Raw genomic sequence first — 12,785 nt, forward strand, 5'->3', positions numbered from 1 at the left:
GTGCCATATTTTTGACTAGTAATTATTAATAGAACTCTGCACTGTAATTCTGGTGCTGCTCTATTACATATCATAAGAGGCAAGAATAGTCTGGAAATGAGAGCTCAGTCCTGAGCTGTGAGATTATTCATTAATCTCTTCCACAGTATGACCTTAGAAGACTCCCTCAATTTCCCCATCCCTCTGTTAAGTTAATAACCACTTGCTTCCCATGGCCGGTATGAGGTTTAATTAATAACTCAGATTTATGTTAGATCTGCACTTCCTTTTTTTTTTTTTTTTTTTTTTTTTGTGCTGTAGACTCAAATTCTCAACTCACATAATTTGTTGCCTGAGAAGTCAGGTTACAGCACCAGAGAAATCTCCCCAGTTCCTGCAGGCACAGGAACACTAGGACTGGTCTCCAAGTCAAACAGGGCCAGGACCAGCGAATTTGGCCTTCTGCAGAGAAAGGTCTCCTTTACTGAAAGCCAGAAAAGGGGGAATGCTGCCTGACAGCTGTCCTGGTAGCTGAGCACCCTGTCAGAGCAGGTACGTGGAGATGGATGCTTTTCACCCTGTGAAACCTCAGCAAAGGATATTGCAAAATATCACTGAAAGATACAGTTATATAGAAAGATGCAGGTATATAGAATGTGTCAAAGAGTGAGATGTAAAGTGTGGAAAAGAAAGGAGAAAGGTGAAAATGTCTTTTTCATTTATGGGTAGGTGATCACCAGCTTCATGAAATGTGTGCACAGAAGCAGTGTCTGCAGGTGATATTTCGTCAATTCACTGTGCCTTGAGCACCCCCAAAAATCTGAATATTTGCCCCTGAAAGTAGCGCTATCCTAAAACAGTAGCTGCAAGTCTTTTTAAAAGATGGAAAGTGAGGATCATTTTCTGTGATCTGCTATCTAGTTTTGAGGACAGAACTGCACAGAAGACTGTAGTTATGGCCAGAATCCAAGCACTTCATTACTTTGTGCCATTGCCTGAGTAGGAGGCAATTAAAATGCAGCCACTTGTGCTGCTCCACTGCAGTGTAGCCATTAAGCTTCAGCTTGCACGTTAGGGTCCTATTCAGCAAGGAGAATATTTGTGCTTGTTGGGCAAAAAGACACCACAGGACCATAGATGGTCCTGAATGCCCGGTGTGACACTTCAGAAAATCTGGGTGTGATGAATTTATGAGGTCTGGTGAATTTATGAAGATTTTGTATCTACAAATACCATAAACCTACTTTCTACTAAAAGCAGCTTATTACTATTAGACTGTTAATATAATAACAGAGCCTTCATGGTGCAGCCACCAGTAAAGTTGCCCCCCAAAAAGAAAGAAAATTGCAAGCAGAGTTTTGCTATAAATCTAATTTTGCAAGCAGATTTTTTTTTTTTTTTTTTTTTTGCTAGCACACCAATGTTAGCTGGGAACCACAGCTTCCAATGCCCTTGACTAAAAGAAAACCCTACAAGCTGAGATGTGTGGGCTCGGTGAATGTGGAATCAGCGGTTTCCTAACAGGGTTTATATCTCCAGATTTAGCTTGGAAAGATTGACATAAAAAACAGAGAGTCTTAACCTGAATAATCTGTGATTCAAGTGAAAGCACTGTAGAACTGTGGGAGAGATGCAGCACAGGAAAACAGCAGGTCTCAAAAAAAACCCAGCAGGTCTCAAAAGTTTGCTTGCTTGAGATAACATTAAAGCTATGGAAAAATCCTAGCAGAAAAGAAAGAATGAAGAAACATGCTGCAAAAACTTTCTGTTACATGCCCAGAATTTGGAAGGATGAGAGAACAGATGTGGTTTGATCTAAGCAAGGTAAAGGAAAGCTGGAAAAGGTCTGAGAAAAGGTGACATGAACAGAAGATGCCTGAGCTAATGAAAAGGGACTTCCAAAGGAAAATTCCCACAAATGCTCAAGACAGGTGAAGATGCTATAGTGCGGGTGTGCACAAAGGCCCTTCAGGCAGAGGAAAGCTTTGGGTAGTGGAGTTAAAGTAGTGGGGTATTTTGAGGTAGTGGTTGTGAGACAAATACTTCAGGCTTTCCCTTCCCCTGCAGAAGGCAGCAGACCAACAGGATCTACGTGGTAGTGCTCCAAGCCTGCAGCTGGTGCTTACCGTCTTAGGAGAACATCGTAATCCTTGTGCTTTGTGTGTCCACAAGGAAGAGGTCAGTCAGGACTCTAACATCCAGCTTTTAAGGTCCTTTATCTTGTATCTGGAGTACAGAAGTATTGGAAATGTACTGGACTGGGGTCTTTGTCTGACTTTGAACTTTCAAAACTTCATAGTCCTGAAACCAACCTGTAATGGGCCAGTTGCTCTCTGGGTTTATGACTTTCTTTATTGGATGGGAATGGGAGTTTTTCAGATAATCTGATCTATAATTTATTGTACTCAAATGATCAAGCGAAAAGCATTAATTTTTACAGTGTGCTCCTTATTTTAAATTCTTTATCCATTTCCTCCTAGAGCTCCCCTGCCAAATGTATAAACTGTTAGAGATAATGTTTTATTTGCAGGCTTTATCTGTATCTGCAACAGAAAGAGAAAAATAAAGAACTGTACAGACATTATAGCTGCAGGAAGAACAACTCTAACATTAAAAAAAAATCTTTCACTTAGCAGGAGGGAAAAATAAAAGATACTACAGGCATTTAAAAGCAGAAGTCAAATTTCGACACTTCTTAAAACCTTGAAGGACTTTTTAAAAATATCTGCCCACTCCTTCACTGCATGCAAAGAGAGGTGTTCAGGATCAGCGAGCCAAAGGTTCAGGAGTCTATTCACTCTTACATCAGCCTAAACAGAAGAAGTATATGACATCTGGGCTCTGGACAGCCAAACTTCAGGTCTGCCATTGATTGTTCAAGGGGCCAGTGCTGTATTCAGCACAGGAGATTTACATGGCACAAAGCAGTAGCTGTCCCCCTCCCAGTACAACACAAGCAGAAAATGCCCATGGTGATACTTAGTTAGCTATTAAATTCAATTTAATTTTCATCGTGCTGCATATTTGTGAGTTGGCCGTGCCTGGGGACGGGAAAGACACTGTGAGCATCGAGCAGTTTGTACGGCACAGCAGAGGAAGCTGGAGCAGGCTGCACATGGGGGGCTTCAGCGGTGCCTGCTCTGCACTGCCCAGCACTAGGCAGTGAGCTGTCTCCTGAGGGGAACAGCCATCTCCTCAGCCGTGTTGGGCTGTAAACATCTGGAGCAGTTTCGAGACGTGCCTTCAGGAAAACACAAAGACAGAAGCCAAGTTTCAGGCAGCTCGAATGTAGGCATTGAGAAGCGGGGCTGAGGATAGTGCCAAGGGACTGAGATGCAGAGGAAAGCTACAGGCTGCAGTCATGGTGGTGCCGGTGGGGATGGCTGCACATCTCTGCCTTCACTGGGAGGCGATTCCAGCCAGGGGCAAAGAGAGAAGACAGTGGGGTCTGCGATCCTGGAGCAGCCCACGGGGTGGGCCGAGCAGCGCTGCCGTGTGCTCTGCTCTGCACGCAGCAGCTGTGCCCTCTATAGCTGGATGCGCAGCATCCTGTCATATTTCTATCTCTAAATTAATTCAATTAAATGGGCGTAATGTTGTACAAATTGATGTATAGCTCTATTTCTGTTTCTGTTCTCAGTCCAAGTAAAACATGTCATTACGTTTCAGGGAAGGTTTTGACTTTAAGAACCTCTAGAAGGCATAATTGTAATGATTTCCAGCTATTACACCCTTGCCTTTCTCTGGAGCCATACAGAAACCCTTGCTTTGGGAAGGCTTTCTGTGTCATCCAGTTTGGCTGATGTATGAGCACATGCAGGAATCCAACACTAGTGCTGGCACAGGAGGCCCGTGGATGTCTGGGGACATGAGGAAGGTGACAAGTGCGACAAGCACCTGTCACAGTGAATATATCTCCACCAGGGATGCTTCCTGAATCTCAGGGGCCCTACTTAAAAATGAAGACATTTTGGAGAATTCAGTCTGGATCTGCCTCCTCACCAAGGCAAGGCAAATTTTGCCATTTCCCCATGATAAATCTGTACTATCTCATATTAGACAAAACTCCATCACTCAGCCCAAGAGGAAGGACATGATTTTTGACTTCACACTGGCTGAATTTAAGTCCTTTTGTCTTCAGAAAAAATATTTGTGAAGATTTCTCTATGTTACAGACCTCAAGTTAGCAGTCCATGCTACACTGAGCAGTACCAAACTTTTTCAGGTGTTGTTAAGTGTGACTCTCTGTAAGAATAACTGCTACATTGGGACTATCAGATTTTAAGAAATTTGAGAAATCCATCTGTTTTTGGAGTCTTGAAGACAAACTTAGGGGTGTTCACAAGGTCTCATGCATGTTCTCATGCCTATCTAGTGCCTGTGTTGCTCAGTGCCATCATTGCAGAATCTCCAGGGACTCAGGAGGCAGCCTTCTCTTGGAAAATTTCCCTGAACTGTTTGCAAATTTGTAGCTGATCTGCCAAATTTTGTGAACTTCAGAAGAAATCATTCATGCAGCATGCTAAGCCCAGAAGAGGCTGGAAATCCTGCAAGTCATCAGGCTTACATGAAAATCCTCCCCAAAATCACTAAGATGTTTGCCGCTGCTCTCATATTTCAGGGGTTTGAAAACAAATCCATCCTGTCTTTAGAAATAGCAATGCAAATCTGTTTACTGCCAAGCTAAGAAAATATCTTCTAACTTCCCACCTGCCCCAGCCTTCAGAGCCTGGTGGAAGCCTTGTTCAACTAAGTTAAGACTGTAAATGTTGTGTAAAGGAATATTATGTTTAGCTGAAAAATAGTGGAAGTGAAAAGAGAAGGTTAAAAAAAATCTCATATATACTTGCATCATCCTACACTAATTCATCTAATGTGTGTCTGTCAAAACTGTCTTTCTCAGCTGTCAGTCTAAACATATCACTCATCTCCATGGATATTAACTTCCTCTGCACACTCCGTTATATTCCACTTCTTTTCCTTTCATCGGAGCAGCACAGTTTTTCCCTGTCTTCTCCCTCCTATTCTACAGATATTCTTTGTCAGTAATGACATGCTGGTCTTGCTCTTCAATTCCCTAGCTGCCATCACTCCTTTTTGTCCATTTTGATGGAGAAAGACCTCAGAACTCCAGGTCACAAAGTCACTGGTTTGCCTTATTTAGTGTTTCATAACACTAAAGGATAAAATTATACATAAATAAATGTCAGGGGAAATGTTTTTATGTCTATGCTCAGAGATATGTCTGCATCTAAATAGAACAAAAATAGAACAAATCTTTCTCACCCCAAAAGCTTCTCTAAAGCTTCATTTTTTATGATTTTTTTCAGTGTTTTTTTTTTTTTTTAATCTTTGTCTGGATATAAACCATTTGAGGAAGAAACAGCTTGTATGATACAAAGCAGAGAGTTATTGGGGTGGGAGAGAGAATTAATAAAAAATGGGATAATAATAGAAGTGTGTAGAAATGAAATAGCAATACCTGAAAAAACCTTTGCTCCACCAAAAGGATGCTTTTTGTTCCACACACAGCAGTTGTTAGTTTTGGATAAGCAGAAAAACCTATCTGAGGCTGAAGAGCAAAACCAGAATATTTTTCTTTACAGAGTACCCATGAACTAATTTGGAATGAAATCCTTTGCAGCTATATCTCTCTATAACAATCTGTGTGAAATATTCTACTGAAAATCATTTCAGTCTAAATTGTGAGTGTGCCTGGAAATCATATTGATTTTCCTAAAAGAAAGAATGCTAGATATAAGTATGATTGAATCCCTGCCTTCTTCCCTTTGCAATTAGAAATCCAGCAAGACCACGCTTTGCTGGGGATGGTTATGGTTAGGAGGATTATGCAGCTCTGTTTCATTTGCAGTATACAATGGGAACACAGTAACTTTAGTGTTTTTGCTCCCACTGCCTGCAATTTATGGCATCTCTGGCAATGCAGCTCCCCCTGGGTTAAGTGGTTCAGCTGAGTTAATAAATGCTGTCTTCACTTCATGCAAACAGTGCAGTGAAATTTACTTCCCCAAAGCATGTCAGGTGTGATCAACACCCATCTGCTGCTTCTAATGGCCTTGTTTAAACAAATGAAACCAGCCTCAGAAAAAAAAAAATTTCCATGGTAGGCCTGTTGTCACATACAGAAGACCTGGACAGTGGAAGGAGGCAGCCAGGGTGCAGGGCTGCTCTGCACACCGCAGCGGTGCTCCTGTCTCCATGGGCCTGGGCTGACACAAAGCCGTGACAAGCTGCTGCTCCTTGCACTCTTGGTTAAAGGACCTTAAATCTCTCTTCCTCTGCAAACCTCCAAACGAAACGTCATGCCTGGGTTTCACCACCAGTTTAGATATTACCCCCAGAAGGGAAATTCAAGAATCAGAGTTTTTGGCTATCCGTAGCCCTTTTCCGCAACCCCCCCCCCCGACTGTGTGTCAGTAAATAGCTCAAACTAGCAAAGACCATCCCACTGGCATTATAACAACCCTGATGCCCTATTTGTTTCCTTCCCAAGGTCTCAGATGGAGCTGTGGGATCTGCTCCGTTCTGTTTCTCTAGGATCATCTCACCACAACGAGGAGATGCTGGACATCAAACAAAGAGGAACGCCATCGTCCCTCCAACTCCTTCCCCAAGGTGAGCTATGGGGGCGGTGGCCTATCAGCCCAGCCATGCCCACACTTCAGGGACGTCTTGGAGATGCTGGAGATAAGGTTTTTCCCCTCAGACTCTCAGTGATGGCTCCTGCCCTCTGAAGCCACACAGTCTACCAGCCCCATGGTAGTACTGCGCTAGACTCAGGCAGCAATGGGCAAGCTCTGCATGGCTGCAAACCTGAGAAATGGGAGCAGGGAAGGCTAGGATCCATCTGTTGCCTCCAGGCATCATTCTTAGGAAATGAGGTATTTACCAGAGCCCACTAAAGTCGTCCTCTTTGGCAATCAATGAACTCCACCAGGTACAATGTTTTCCTCAGGGCTGACTTTGTGCCATGCACTTTCCTGGGATGGTTTTGGGGAGATGAAGCAGAGATGTTGGGTTCATTTCTGGTCCTTTTTCCTTCTCCCCACACTCTCTGCTGCCAGTTTGGTTTGTTTAATATTGAGTTCAAGCTTAGTTAAATGAGCAAAAAACCCTCCCTGGTCAGTGGGACAGCTCTGAAACAAGTGGAAATGCATGTCTCCGAGTTCTCACCTCTGAAAGATGATGTAATTATTTATCTCTGGGGCTGAGGCCTCATTTGTTCGTTTGTTTTATTTTGTGCTGACTGTCATGCCAGCTTCCAGCGAGGGGAGGAGGAAGGGTCGGAGAGCAACCTGTCTCCTTAGCAGCAAGGAACAAGGTGTTCGTTCGGTGAATCTTGTTGATTGCAATCTACTGGATGGCTTCAGCATACTTCACTTGTAATTACCTACCGTACATTTTCTTGGGATTAGTGACTTGTCAGCAATTTGGGAGCTGGCACTGGGAATTTTAAATAATAACAGCATTTATCTTCCGCACAGGCACATTGCAGTTAGGCTGATAAAGATATGTGAGGAGTTGCAACAGGTTTCTCTAGGCCTGGAAGTGAAGGGTGGGATAAGAATTTATTTATTTACTTTTAAAAATTGTATAGTTATAAGAATAATTTCATCTAATAATAACATTCCTAGTATGAGTAGACATGAGAACTGAGTGGCCTTATATTATAAAATTAGTTTTCTCTCCTGCCAGCCTTTGCATGGGCAGTTCATGTCCTCAGCTGCCAACCAAACCCCTTCTCCCCTCAGACACAGCAGCTCCGACGTGAAGGGGAGCAATTTCAGCACTTCAGTAGCTGCCGAAGTTAATTTCTATTCAAGGCATAATTTACACCCACTCCCTCAGCAGGCTCTAAAGGACTCTTAAATCTCACAGAGAGGGGTTTCACCAGGAGGGAGATGAATTCAAATTAGAAACAAGGCGCCCCTCATCCTCCTGCCAGAGCATAAATAATATCGGTGATGGGGCGTAGCTGTTGCTGCAAGGCTGGAGGAAGCGATGGGCCTTTCCCACGTGAATCTTCCAGCTCGTTATGGGACACCTTCTGGAAGTTAGCCTGCCGGGCTCAGAGCAAGGCACTGTGAAATGGCACCCAAGGGGTCAGGATGGAAAATCTAATGCTGTGGGTCACCCGGCCTTAGCATCTCTGAGGCTTTGCTGCTAGAGTTTTACTTGACTGGTGTATATGTAAATGAGGATTTAAATATATATAATAATTCCTACAGCTTTTAGTGTGCATATGTATGAGATTGTGGGGACCAGCCTCAGCAAAGATGACCAGGATGGGTGTGGAGCTCCCTGATCTGGTGCACATCCACATCCGAATACTGAGCAGTGCTTTTGGACCAGATCCTCAGCCATGTACGTTGGGACACTTTTGTTGAAGACGTGCTGCTTTATCCCAGCTGTGGGATGGGAAACAAAATCATCGTGAACTGCTGATAGGGAAAGATTTCAATTTCTGTGAAGTCTTAAGTCTGCAAATGAAAAACAGAACACAGTTGGAAGGTTTTTTTTTTTTTTAAGCTGCATAAAACCTGCCTCCAAATTCTAGCCAGAAATGATTTCTATCAGGTTGCAGTCCTTGTAGCTGGTCAACATTTAAAATTGTGGGAGAGGGAGACCCCTGTCAGGATGAGAGCAGACCAAATCTGTGTATATACAGACTGGAGAGGGCAGAAAACAAAGCAAAAGGCCTTCAAATCTCAGTTGCATGTTAAACTTTTATTTTCTTAGCATTTCAGTAACTTTTTAAAATACCCTGACACTTCCACAAAACATGTATTTAAGTAGTTTCTCATTTCAGAATGGATATCAATGCATGGATTTTTATTTTTATTTTTATTTTTTTTAATTGACAAATGGTTGCAATTAAACTGTTGATCAAAGAATCGCAAAGGAAAAATACTGCCTCTCTTGTTTAAAACCCTGCTAGAACACCAGGTTGGTTGAAAACAAAGATTGCTGTCATCCAAACAAGGGAATTAAAGCACCACTCGGTCTTGTTTATTTGTGCTGTGGCAGCACCTAGAGGCTCCTGACAGAGATGTCGCCGTGCTGTAGCACCAAGCATTGTCTGCAAACGCGTGCACATAAATATAACTTAATGGCCACTGTCACCAGGGCCTAAATTTTATAAACGCTTGCATCCCACAAGATGACCTTTCTTAGGACCTCCCTGAAAAGAAAGTTGCCTGAAATTGTTATTAATCTATTTCGTTGGTAATAAATGGTTATTAAATGGTTATTGTTATTTGAGATTAATTTCTGGTAAGTGTTAGGGAACTGAAACAATTACAGGATTAATATAAGCGGCAGCCAGTACGTGGCTTGAACTGGTAGATAATTAATAATTCATAATGAAATCAACTGTAGGCATATAATTTTCTGCCAGAAGGCAAGCACAGAAAGACTGACTACTTTGTGTTTGACAGGACATGAGCGATTCCCTGTCAGAGGCAGTACCCAAACCTGAGCTCCTCTGTTCAATTGCAGCTCAGACATCCCGACCAGTTCTTTTCTGAGTGAAGCCAAAGTGCTTCCAATGTCTGCATTTGGTTTAACTTTGTCCATCTTCCTCTTGGTGATCTCTAGGGGAAGAAACATGGCTCTATATAGGCCGTTAAATGTGGCAGATACAGAAGAGAAATCTCTAAGCTGTGTGAGAGCAAGCTCCATTTTTCTAACTTTAAATTCAGGACCGAGGGATATGGCTTTGTCAAGGTTAACTTAGCCTTGCACAGTGATTCGGATGGATTGGGATGTAAATCTTCAGGAGCTCGCAAAGCACTGAGCACAAACACCGAGGCAGTAAAATAGTCGATATGAAGCAGTGCCAGTATTTGTAACCCTGTCTCCTCCTGCCCTCTCTTCTGCGATGTGATCACCGACCAAGCGTGGGGAGGGCCATCGCACGGATGCTGTCTCTGTTAACTAACACTGGGGCCAACCTTTGATTTAAATGACAGTAGAAGTAGTGCTGCATGTAAGAAGTACAAAGTATTCATGCGGTGCATATGTAATAAAAGGATTTATGGTGTTTTCCCTCTGGCTGCTATTAGTAAGAAAATAAAAGGAAGATTGCCTAAATACAAAAGAGAAATTTAATCTCCAGCTAACCGTAGTGATATATGGTGGGGTGAAATACAATCTGCCTGTGCTTTCTCTGACAATGCTTTCTACCATTTGTTTTAGAGAAAGACATAAAGTTCTCGTAATGCATCTGGATGGTTATGAAATACTCCAGCTACTGTGGGAGAAGGAGAAGGCATTTCTCCCTGGCTTCTGTCAGCAATGCTTCTCGAGACACGAAGATTATCTCTTGCAAACATTATCCTGTCTAGGACAGCTGCAGAGCCCCTGTTCAGTCAGGTACTGGGTGCATTAAACCCTGGAATACCTGCACTGGGCAATGGAATTACTATGGATTTTCAAAAAAATGGGGAAAAAAATGACCCCATTTTTTGAGAATTCAGTGTGATTCTTCTCATCATCCTGAAATTTGGGATTTAATACAGGATAGATACAGGCAATCTCCATTTGGATCGCTCCAAGTGAGCTGCCTCTAGCATTGAGTATTTGCTGTCTCCCTTGTTTGCTTTTTACTTAAGAAAGTAAAATGCTCTGGACCTCTCCTGTGCACCCACGGTGATATTCCTCTTACACGTCTCACTTACATGTAAAGATAAACCTGGGAACAGCCTTTGGGCACAGCTGTGACACCTTATCCACTCAGTGGCAATGGCCCACAGCATCCAGCTGGCCTGCCTGGCCCTGGTTCAAGCCCAGAGCAAGCTGAAGGGAATTTCCCAAGGGAAATGCCAGTGGCACCCCTTGCAGTTTCTAGCTCAGGTGTTGGAGACGTGGTGAGGCAGTGTCCCTGTCCCATCAGGGCTCCCAGCAGTGAGCATCCACCGAGAAGCTCCTTTGGTCTTGAACGCTCACAGGGCAGAGAAAACCTGACAGAAATGTTTGAAAAAGGTGTATCCTTTGACAGGAGAACTCAGAAGCAGGCTTAAAGAATCTCTTGATGACCTTGAAAAAGAGAGTAACAATGGAAAGTACAGATTTGGCTTAACACTGTCATGTTTAATAGGAATTTTTGCCTCCTGAAGAATATCAGGGCTGCTCCCTTGCAGGTTTAACCTCAATTAGTCCCTTAACATATGTGCATAATTAGTGTTCTTTAGCTAACAATGTATATGCAGAGACTAGATTGTTTTAATTATTATTCTAACAAAGAGCTATAACCTAAACTTGCTATTTCAAATCAGGAGAGGAAATTAGAGGTAAGCACAAAAAGTCTTTAAGCAATGATCAAAGAGAATCCTTTGTGTTTTTTCTTCTGGTGTTAATTAATACTGCTTAGTGTGGTCTGGTTTGCACTGACAAGTTCATTTTTGGGGACATTGGGGCTTGCATAAGATTAAAGGCTAATTTTAAACATACTTGGATTAAGCCAGTCATACACAGCCATTGCATAATTCAAAAGACTAGATCTAAGTAGCGAGGAATGTCCACCTTGATCTATAACATGGGAAAGGGTGCTGAGCATCTTGCAATGGGAACTCGCCTCCCCATGGGTGACTTGGTTAAATGGCACTCCCACAGCACACCAGGTAAAAGCAGGAGACGGGGATGGAAAGGTTTGTCCAGGAAAAGAAGAGGAAGAAACTTCAACCTTTTTTTTTTTTTTTTTTATAATTCTCCCCTTTCCTTTTGCATCCCATTTCTTAGGGACTGGCAGAGGTCCTGGTCCAGACTCACAGAGCGAGGTTTGCTAGATGCTGGCAAGAGTGGCAGGGCTGATCTTCAAAGGAATAGCACAGAGGTCTTCAAAGTCTCTTTGTAGATAAGAAATTACCCAGGGAGAAAAAAGCAAAATCTATGCAAAGTTAAAATCCCATAAGAGTAACACTTCATCAGGGAGTCAGGGCCCTTTCCTAAACCCAGGCTTGCTTAAGAAGAAGGGACCAAAGGGACCGGAGTGGTTCAGAATGAGGGGAGCAAAGACCAGGTAGAAGATGCTGCTCTGTCTGCTTTGCTTTGCTGACAGTGAGCTAATTCTGCCAGAACAAATAATGTATATTTCATTTGGTGTCTTCACTCCTTCTTTACTGTTTTCATTCAGTGAGTAGACAGCTGAAATACTGCCAATGAAGGAAAACGGATTTTATGATGAATAGTCCTACACCATGAAAAACGAGATTAGAGGAACGCCTAAACTAATTTCAGGTTATTGCATTACAATCTTCATCTCGGCCTAATTCTCAGTAGCTTTATTCCAGGTTTATGGACAGAAATTTAAAGCCAGTACATTTTATCATCTGTATCTTTCAGTCCCCTTTTTTACTGAAGCTTTGCAATGTTCTCTTTAATTTCCAGGAGAATGAATTTCACCTTTTATAACATTCAAAGACAATTATGCTGTCTTCGTGATGAATGATGTCACCCTGATCCCAGCAATAAAAGAGAATGTACTAATGCCAATAAATATATTAACTGTATCAATCATTCTCCTGATTTTTTTTTATTTTGTTGCTCAGAAGAAATAGCATGCAACCTTGAGCTTTTAATTGGTTAACACTTCCATAAACACCATAATGGCTCTTTAAATCTTTCTTTTGTCATGAGAGTGGGGAAAACATCATGAATAAATAATTGAATACCACGGCAGAGCTCAGCACTGATCTATGGGTCATTCAGGAGGTGAACTTGATCTAAAGATTTATTCAGACTTTACAAGACAGTTCCGTTGTTTGTACTGGAAATAGCTGCACGAT

General features: G+C 42.4%; 1 long non-coding RNA gene across 1 annotated transcript; it reads left to right on the forward strand.

Moving 5' to 3' along the window:
• Nucleotides 1-312: 312 nt before the first annotated feature.
• Nucleotides 313-12,503, forward strand: LOC136789937 (uncharacterized). Its single transcript, XR_010828984.1, has 3 exons — nucleotides 313-531; nucleotides 6,494-6,615; nucleotides 12,388-12,503. It is a non-coding gene; the product is annotated as an uncharacterized lncRNA (long non-coding RNA).
• The last annotated feature ends 282 nt before the right edge of the window (nucleotides 12,504-12,785 follow it).

The sequence above is a fragment of the Anser cygnoides genome, chromosome 2 (assembly GCF_040182565.1).
Source record: "Anser cygnoides isolate HZ-2024a breed goose chromosome 2, Taihu_goose_T2T_genome, whole genome shotgun sequence".
NCBI lineage: Eukaryota > Metazoa > Chordata > Aves > Anseriformes > Anatidae > Anser > Anser cygnoides.